The sequence below is a fragment of the Trachypithecus francoisi genome, unplaced genomic scaffold, assembly GCF_009764315.1.
Source record: "Trachypithecus francoisi isolate TF-2019V2 unplaced genomic scaffold, Tfra_2.0 Lachesis_group0, whole genome shotgun sequence".
NCBI classification, from domain to species: domain Eukaryota; kingdom Metazoa; phylum Chordata; class Mammalia; order Primates; family Cercopithecidae; genus Trachypithecus; species Trachypithecus francoisi.
This window is the reverse complement of record NW_022681453.1, coordinates 87,406,097-87,416,038: the sequence shown is the minus strand read 5'-3', so window position 1 is coordinate 87,416,038 and position 9,942 is coordinate 87,406,097. Positions and strand designations below refer to the sequence as shown.

General features: G+C 42.1%; 1 protein-coding gene across 1 annotated transcript in view; it reads left to right on the top strand.

The window, feature by feature from the left end:
• The first annotated feature begins 423 nt into the window (after positions 1 to 423).
• Positions 424 to 9,942, top strand: part of NFKBIZ (NFKB inhibitor zeta) — a 34,179-nt gene continuing 24,660 nt past the window's right edge. Inside the window, exons 1-2 of the mRNA XM_033211405.1 lie at positions 424 to 1,715; positions 3,138 to 3,213. The gene's annotated coding sequence lies outside the window, so the exon portion shown is untranslated. The remainder of the gene's footprint in view (positions 1,716 to 3,137; positions 3,214 to 9,942) is intronic.

Here is a 9,942-nt window from a genome sequence, read left to right as displayed (position 1 = left end):
ATGTCTACAATGTAGTATTAGTGTACTTAGGATTCTTGACACCTCAGTGTGCAAATAAATAAAATTTTGAAGTTGTTTTTCATTTGAAGGTGAGACCACAGCCCCTTGAGTGCTAAGGGGACCTGGGAATCCTAGGGGAGTGGAGGTGGTGGAAGATAAGAGGATGATTGAGGGCAGGAGTTTAAAGGACACAGAAGCTAGGAGAGCACTGTACTCCACCAACTTCAGTCTAACTTGTCTCTTAAAAGTGCTTTTATGTTTTAACTTTTTAAAAAAGTGTGGTCCAGGCACGGTGGCTCATGGCTGTAATCCCAGCACTTTGGGAGGCCGAGGTGGGTGGATCACCTGAGGTCAAGAGTTCAAGATCAGCCTGACCAATATGGTGAAACCCCATCTCTACTAAAAATACAAAATTAGCCGGGCATGGTGGCACATGCCTGTCATCCCAGCTACTCAGGAGGCTGAGGCAGGATAATTGCTTGAATCTGGGAGGTGGAGGTTGCAGTGAGCCGAGATCATGCCATTGCACTCTAGCCTGGGCAACAAGAGTGAAACTGTCTCAATAAATAAATAAATACATAAATAAATAAAAAATAAAAAAGTGTGAACTTAAATATATTTATATGTGTGTACATATATTTTCTTTTTTAATATTCTGGTTAAATGAGAGGCTATTGGTCCTCTTTTAGTTTTAAGAGTCTAATAATGTGTACATCTAATGCCCATTCCAACTGGATTGTAACACTGCTTGGGGAAGATAACTTAAAAAAAAGTAGTACTGAGATTACAGCAGCTGGTGTCCTAAATGGAAAAGAAGTGAAACTAAATGTCATAGGAGAAACCCTTTCAGTGTTCTGCAGTGGTTCATTTGCTGTTAAATCTACCCCATTACCATTCCCCTTACCCCTTGAAAATAAAGTGATCTTCATGTTACAGGACCATTGCTTTATTTACGCCACAGATTCCTTGTCCTTTAATTAGTCAATGAAGGCACATGATAGCGATACTACTTTTTGTTTGCCATATTGTAAAAGCTGTATTGTAACTCCCTCCACCCGCCCACTGCACCCCCACGGTTAGGGGCCACACAGAAAAAGTGAAATAAGATGAAGTGAATCTGATGAGAGGCAACTCTAACGCCCACCAGGAGATTCATTAGGACATTTTAAAAGGACATCTTTAAAGAAAAAGTTTTGTCTGAAGATGTTGCGTCTGATTCCTCCCTGCGGCTCCAGTCCAGGTCTTGGAGCCGGCCCTCGAGGGGAATGTCCGGGACTCGGGTCGGTACCTTTTTGGCCTGGGAATTTCCAGTGTGCAGAAAAAAATCCACAAACCTAGTCCTCGCTACCCCCTCCCTGTCTCCTCTGGCCGTTCTCAGTGCCCACACAACCCAGTTCGAACGAGAGGATGACCGTATTCTGTATTTTAGAAAACAGGCTCTTAGCTTCCCCCGCCCCCTTCCTCACTCGAGTGGTGAACTGAAAGCGAATGCTATAAAGGGCGCCAGTGCGAGGGGCGAGCTTCCTCTTGCCACGAGGTCAGATGGCGAGTTCTTAGAGAAAAAGGCTGTTAGCTGCTGCTTATCATGTAACCTCAAAAGGAAACTGATCGTCTTTCTCATGCTGTCACGTACTTGGGTTATTATCGCTGATTAGAGCTGGAAACAATTGATTTCCTCTTACGTATTTGTTTGACTTGACTCTTCAAACACAAAGGTATATTTTTATTATTTGATGTTTTATTAAAATAAATGCTAAGTTTTTTTTTTTTCTTTTTCTTTCCTATTCCCATAGTCAGATTCTTAACTTTGGAGTCACTCTCTTGTGTTTGAGTAGCCATACTTGCTTTGGGGCAAAATATTGGGGGATAGTTTTTTGGAGAAAGAACATCTCGGACGTTTTTGTAGTTTAGTAATAGCAAGAATCATGTCTGTTTGCTTTAAAGGCCCGGGAAGGACTAAGATACTAATGGAGGAGATCGATAGAATGCGTGATGAAGTATCATAAATCTAATGTAACACTGTATGTTCTGTCAGTGACCTAGAACTATGATATCCCGAGGCAGAAGCCTTTCCAGGAGATGTGATGTGTGGGTTTAGAGGTGTACTTTCCCACCAAGCATAGACATGAAACTATATGGGAAAATATATCAGAGTAAATTGAAGTACTTTATAGCATGCCCTCATTCATTCTTACATTACTTCTGTAAAATTAAAATGTATGAATAGCCATTTTATGAATGAGGAAAACCTGAAATTTGATGATTTGACTGGACCTCCAGATTCATGATAATCTGTATATGTTAAGGGGTTTGTTTGAATAAAAGCATGTTTCTAAATAGAATGGATTAGAGATTCTTTGCATTGGGATTAGTGAATTTGCTGTAGTGGCTGAAGGTGCTGTCCAAAGAGGATGACAGTTATATAAATTTTAAGCATTTGGTAATATATATTCCCTCTATTTAAATCTGACATCTAAATAAATATTTGGCTGGGTGGAATATTTTTTTGCTTCTGTTAGACAGTGGGTTGTTTAAACAATAAAAGGAGAGAAAAGTTTCCAAGTCTCATTCACCACCCCACATAATCCCAGATGGAGCAGGGCATCAGCCACACAGATAATCTAAACATGCAGATAACCCTGCAGTCTTTTTATTTGGCTTCAAAATACAATGTATAGTCCACCACCCCTCCCCACCGTCTTTCTAACATCATCCTGCTGAGGTCAAAGACACAGTTGGGGAGGGTACAGGCGTGGAGCACTGTGGTGGCAGAGGAGTCAGTCTGAGAGGAGTTAGCACATGACATCAGCGCACAGCGCAGATGACGGGAAACGTTTGGCAGCATCCTTTCCAGTGTGGAGGTGATGACCAAGGTCAGCATAATCCAGCTGTTCAGATACAGACTTTTCCTCACTGAGGAAAAGGAAGCAAACCCTTCTCTTTTCTTGCCTTGAAACAGATCCTGCTCTCAGAGAGCAAAAGAAACCCTTTCAGAAGCTACAAAGCCATGGGAAGCATTACTGAGGGAAAGATTTTCTAATTGTTCTGAGACCAGCAATGAATTGCTTCTGAGAACACCATTTTCTTTTGACTCATAGCTGACACTGAACTGGAGGCCTCTTGATTTTTTCTCCCAGGTTAACAGGAAGATCTCGAGGGCCCTGGCTGAACTTCACCTTTTGGCTTTCTTGGCCTGATGCTGAACTCCCGAGGGTGAGAAGGGCTGATATTTCTAAACGAGTAGCATCCAGGTGTTACCTAGCCCCTGGCTGATGTCAAAGAGGGTGGTGGGATTTTTCTAAGATTCTTTTCTTAAATTAGCTATTTTTTTGAAGTTGCTGTAAAATTACTATGAATTTTACTTATAGGCATTTTACTGTGATTTCATGAGAACTAAGTTTTTGTGTGTGTGTGTGTGTGTTTGTGTGTGTGTGTGTGGCTTAGTAGTATTTTTTTAAACCAATTTGTTGAATTTCCGCTATTTTCCATAGCAGGAGGACATATGAATACATCTAAGAGGGGAAGTCAGCTCTCTGATTACTGACAGTTTCAGGGTTAAGTAATCTTTAACAGGCTTGGAGAGCATCATGCCCCCTCATAGTTTTGGTGAAGAGGCTCCTTAAAGCTAGCATATGTGATTTCTGATTAAAGCACTTTCTGCTCCTTTAATTTGGGATTGTCTGTGAAGTAAAATACCTTCCTTTCGAATGTAGTGAATGAAAATATTTACTGCCACTGATGGAGTTAGTGGATTGGGAATGAACACTTATTAAACACTTGTTTTGGGAGCTTACCAGCAAGATCTCATTTAGCCCTACAGCATTTTAGGTAGCTGTAATTAGTTTTATTTTATTTATTTATTTTCATAACTTCAGCTTTTATTTTAGATTCAGGAGGTGCATGTGTAGGTTTGTTACCTGGGTATATTGCGTGATGTTGAGATTTGGGGTACAACTGATCCCATCACCCAGGCCCTGATCATAGTGATTTTTCAGCCCTTGCTTGCCTCCCTCCCTCCCTCCCGCCTCTAGCAGTCCTCAGTGTCTTTGTTGCCATCTTTACGTCCTTGAGTATCCAATGTTTAGCTCCCACTTACAAATGAGAACATGTGGTATTTGGTTTTCTGTTCCTGTGTTAATTCACTTGGGATAATGGCCTCCAGCTGCATCCATGTTGCTGCGAAGGACATGATTCTATTCCTTTTATGGCTGTGTAGATTTCTACAGTGTATATGTACCACATTTCCTTTATCTAGTCCACTCTTGATGGGCGTCTAGGTTGATTCCATGTCTTTGCTATTGTGAATAAGTGCTGCAATGTACACACAGGTGCATATGTCTTTTTGATAGACTTCACCACGACAAATGGTGAATTCTGTCATGGTTATATTAAACAATAATCACAGTGCTACGTTCTGTATACATGATACCAAATATCTGAATTAAACTTATCAAAATACTGTTAATTACCTAGCTGCTATATCTATAAAATGCCAACCTCCAGATATTTGGAGACATTAAAAATGATTTTTTTCACTGTTTGTTCAGATATTTAGCAACATGCAGGCACTTTTAATATTGGTAGAAGACTTTTGGATACATTTTAGCATTGCGTAGTTTATGTGCATCCCCAGTCCTCTGATTGTTTCAGTCAAGTTTGCTAGACAGCCTACTACTGTGAATCTGTAGAGGGTCTGATACTGTAAATCATGCATTCTCAGAGAGGCTGATATTATCTACAAGAGGGCAAAAATTGGTTCTTCAGGGAAAAATCTTAGCTATTACAATGGTTTGTGACCCCGAAAGGGAGCATAGTACATAATAGATATACAGTATATCTGTGGTATTAAACTTTCATCAGGGGATGATTAGGAAAAAGATGTCTAAAAAGACTCCGTAGTGGGTCTAATACTGAAAGAAAGGTTGAGACATTCCGTTATAAATGCTCTGCATGTACTTATTCAACTGAAGTCAAAATATTTTTCTGTGGTTTGTTGTCTTTTTGTGTCTTGCTTTGTGTCTACATCCTCATTTTTCATGGATTTTAAAAGTACTGGTTTCCAGAGGAGGAACAACATTTTTAGTTTCTTTTCTTTTCTCTTTTCTCCTCCTCCTCCTCCTTTTTCTCCTTCTCCTTCTTCTCCTTCTCCTCCGCTTCTTTTTCCTCTCTCTCTCCTTTCTTTCTTTTTTTTTTTTTGATACAGAATCTCCCTCTGTCACCCATGGTTGGAGTGAGTAGCCTCATCTCGGCTCACTGCAAACTCCGCCTCCCGGGCTCAAGGGATTCTCATGCCTCAACCTCCTGAGTAGCTGGGACTATAGGCACATGCCACCACGCCCGACTAATTTTTGTATTTTTAGTAGAGATGGGGTTTCACCATGTTTGCCAGGCTGGTCTTGAACTCCTGACCTCAAGTGAGCCACCTGCCTCAGTCACACAAAGATTTGCTTTTTTTTGTGAGACAGAGTTTTTGAGCCTCTGTCACCCAGGCTAGAGTGCAGTGGCATGATCATAGCTCACTGTGTCCTCTACCTTCTGGGCTCAGGTGATCCTCCTGCCTCAGCCTCATCAGTAGCTGGGACTACTACAGGTGCATGCCACCATGCCAAGCTTCTTTGTTCTTTTTTATTGTAGAAATGGGGTCTTGCTATGGTACCCAGACTGGTCTCAAACTCCTGGTCTCAAGGGATCTTCCCACCTTGGACTCCCGAAGTGCTGGGATACAGGTGTGAGCCCCCATGCCTGGCTTTATATTTCTTTATTTCAGGAAAGTTTTATTCTATTATATCCTTAAATGCTTTAAATATATTTTTTAAAATTGTGATAAAAGATACATAAGTTGCCATCTTATCCATTTTTAAGTGTACAGTTCAGTGCCACTAAGTACTTTTCATATTACAACTTTTACCACCAGCCATTTCCAGAACTTATTCATCTTCCCAAACTGAAACTTCATATCCATTAAACAATAGTTCTGCATTCCTCCCTCCCCCAAGTCCCTGGCAACCACCGTTCTACTTTTTGTCTCTACGAATTTGATGACTCTACATACCTTATATAAGTGGAGTCATATAATACCTATCTTTTTATGACTGGTTTATTTCATGTAGCGTAATATTTTCAAGGTTCATTCATGTTGTATAAATGTCAGAATGTCCTTCCTTTTTAAGGCTGAATACTATTCCGGCGTGTGTGTAAGTGTGCCTGCCACACTTGGTTTATCCATTCATCTGTCCATGGACGCTTGGATTGTTTCTGTCTTTTGACTGTCATGAACAATGCTGCTGTGAACGTGGGTGTACAAGTATCTGTTGGAATCCTTGCTTTCATTACTTTTGGGGATATATCAAGTCATTCTATGTTTAATTGTTTCAGGAACTGCCATACTATTCTACACAGTGGCTGCACCATGATGAATTTCTTTTTAATTCATTTTGTGCAGTATTTGGCAGAGTGCAGTGAATAAGTGTGTATACCATGAATATATGACAGAAAATGACACGAAGTTCTGAGTAAATCTGCTGAATGATTCAGCACCACTATTAAAACAACATCTCCTATTTATTCACCCTTGCTTGGCCACATACTACAGTGCACACACTTACGAAGATGTGCATGGTTGGGAATAACTCCTATGAGAATCATTGAGGCAATGCACTTAGATTCCATGTGGGTCAGATCTTTTTGGAAATTTGGACCACTGGCAGTAGAGTTCCACATCTTAAACCTAGGGAGGCTTGCTGGAGGTTTAAAAGGGCCAGAGCTACAAAGATGATCCACAGATGTGGGGATTAGGTCTTGTGAATGAAGATGAACTGAGGACACTTTGAAGATAGGAATTGTGTGAGTTCTGATTGTTGCCCTTCTCCTCCCCTTCCACACCCATTCCCTTACCTCTGCAGCATAGCACAGGGTGACTTCCTAAATTTTGGTTGAACAAATAACCCAGGATGGAAAAAAAATGAAAGGATGATTTATTTTTTAATCATAACAGTTGTGAAAAGTTGTTCTGAAGGCCATAAGAACTTTCTATGTTGTATCTCTGCTATGGGGAAAGGAGGTGTGTTTAATTTGAGGTGGAAGGTAAGAGTTTGAAGAAACTGAAAGTAATCACTGGGCAAGACTGCCAAATTTACCCTTGGAATTTCTAGTATCATGAGAGACGAACAGTCTGAAAGATGGCAGAGGCTGATATATCATGGACCTTCGCAACCCTGCTCTTCTGTGGTAAGGTTTCATATCTTGTAAACAGCCAATGAAAACAGTTGTGTATGTTTATCTCTAGTATTGAACAGTATCCAGCACTTAGATAAGAAAGGGATTGTTAAACCCAACACTAATGTCAAAATCTAGGGCAGAGTGACAGATTGCAGCCAAATTGTAGCAGACAGGAGGTGGGCTGGGTAGTGATAATAATGTTAAAGGACATGCTTTCTCCACCCCACACCTCACTTAGGTTTGTCGGCTCTCCAAACTTCATGGTTGTTCATTTTTGGGAGCCTCTCTTAAAATGCAAATAACCTTTAAGAAGGGTTACTGTTGATGCCTTGGTGTGAATTAATTTTTAGATTCTTTCTTGAAATTTTACTGGATGAGAAGGGCACAGAGACTTCCCCAATCAGAGTGCAGATAAGGGGTGAGGTAGAGTGGCAGGAGCAGTGCAGTGAACCGAATGTGAAGGTTAAAATCAGACTTGGTGCCTCCCCTACTCTCCTTCAGTTGGCTTTCCTGTTTCTGTTCTTGGTGCCACCACTATAATCCTCAAGGCCTTGGAGTAACCTCTGACCCTCATCTCTCTTCCTCCCCTCCCCTCCCCTCCCCTCCCCTCCCCTCCCCTCCCCCTCCCCTCCCCTCCCCTCTCCTCTCCTCTCCTCTCCTCTCCTCTCCTCTCTCTTCTTTTTGAGACAGAGTCTCACTCTGTTGTCGAGACTGGAGTGCAGTGGTGCTTTCTTGGCTCCCTACAGTCTCTGCCTCTGGGGTTCAAGCAATTCTCCTGCCTCAGCCTCCAGAGTAGCTGGGACTACAGGCACCCACCACCACGCCTGGCTAATTTTTGTATTTTTAGAAGAGATGGGGTTTCACCATGTTGGCCAGGCTGGCCTCGAACTCCTGATCTCAGGTGATTCACCCGCCTCAGCCTCCCAAAGTGCTGGGATTACAGGCGTGAGCCACCACACCCGGCCCCTCCCCTCTCTTTCTGTGTTCAGTCTCTTGCCGGTCCTATAGATTAAATGTGTGAAATCTCTAAACAGTTCCCCTCTTTCCATGCCCAGGAGCACCACTTCAGTTCAGACCTCCAGTACCTGTCACATTGACTGTTGCAGAGTCTTTCCTGATCACTTGCACACAGCTGCCACTGTGATCGTGCTTTTACCTTGTTCGAAACCCCTGAATGGCTCCCCATCACATCAGCTGTCCACTGTTTGCAGGCAACATCAAGGCCCTGAAGGGTTCCAGACTTGACCCTGTAGTCCTCCTCTTCTCCTATGTTCTCTTCAAGTTGGGCCGATAGTCCAAAGAGGCCAAAATGCTTAACAATAAAGTATTAATTAGAATTTTGAAAACTGAATAATAATTATAACTACCATCATTGAGTGTATATTATATACCAGGAGTTGTGCTAGGCATCTTGTGACACTACCACATCTAACCTACTTACTGGCTGAATTCAGTTAATATACCCATTTTATGGATGAGAAAACAGTCTTAGAGAAGTTAATTAAAGCTGGATGGTTATTACGTGAATGGAGCTTGGATTTGAACCCAGGTTTGTTTGACTTCAGAACCCCATGCTTTTAATCAAGGGGAGAAGAATATTACAGGCAAGAATTCTAGCTTGGGTAAAAATTTGGGGGCAAGAATTAGTGTGCTATTTTAGAAGATACTCATAAAGACTGCATGTTGAAGAACAGAGATAGAAGTATGATGGGATAATGTTTTAGTTGGCTAGGGCTGCCGTAATGCAATACCACAGGCTGGGTGGCTTAAACAACAGAAATCTGTTTCTCACTGTTCTGGGAGATTGGAAGTTCATGATAAGGTCTTGGCAGTTTTGGTTTCTCCTGAGGCCTCTCTCCTGACTTGTACATGGCTGCCTTCTCACTATGTCCTCACATATGACATTTTCTCTGTGCATGGACATCCCTGGTGTTTCTTCCCTCTTGTAAGGATGCCAGTCAGATTAGATGAGGACTCACCCCAACAGCCCATTTTAACTTACACTCTTTAAAGGCGCCGTCTCCAAACATAGCCACATTCTGCGGTACTGGGGGTTAGGACTTCAACATGTGAATTTTAGGGGGGCACCATTCAGTCCATAACAGATAGGTTTGATGTAGCTTGATTTTAGAGGATGTGAAAACCAGGCACAGACATTAAGTTCTGATATGGAAGTTCACAGGGTAGAGTTGTGGTTCAGCAGGGGAAGACATGAATGTCATTGCTTTCTCAAGCAAACTTCCAGCTACTCTTAAACATAAAGGTAGTTAGACTGAGTAGAGTACTAAGGGGTGAATGGGAACCATTTTAGAGAGGGAACTATTAACACTTTTCTATAGTGGAATAAAAGAATTGAAATAGTCAAATCTTTTTTTTTTTTTTTTGAGACGGAGTCTGGCTCTGTCGCCCAGGCTGGAGTGCAGTGGCTGGATCTCAGCTCACTGCAAGCTCCGCCTCCCAGGTTCACACCATTCTCCTGGCTCAGCCTCCCGAGTAGCTGGGACTACGGGCGCCCGCCACCTAGCCCGGCTAGTTTTTTGTATTTTTTAGTAGAGACGGGGTTTCACTGTATTCGCCAGAATGGTCTCGATCTCCTGACCTCGTGATCCACCTGTCTCGGCCTCCCAAAGTGCTGGGATTACAGACTTGAGCCACTGCACCCGGCCTGAAATAGTCAAATCTTTAATTCCTCTAGAGGTTTCTGGAAAAATGAAGATAATCTTT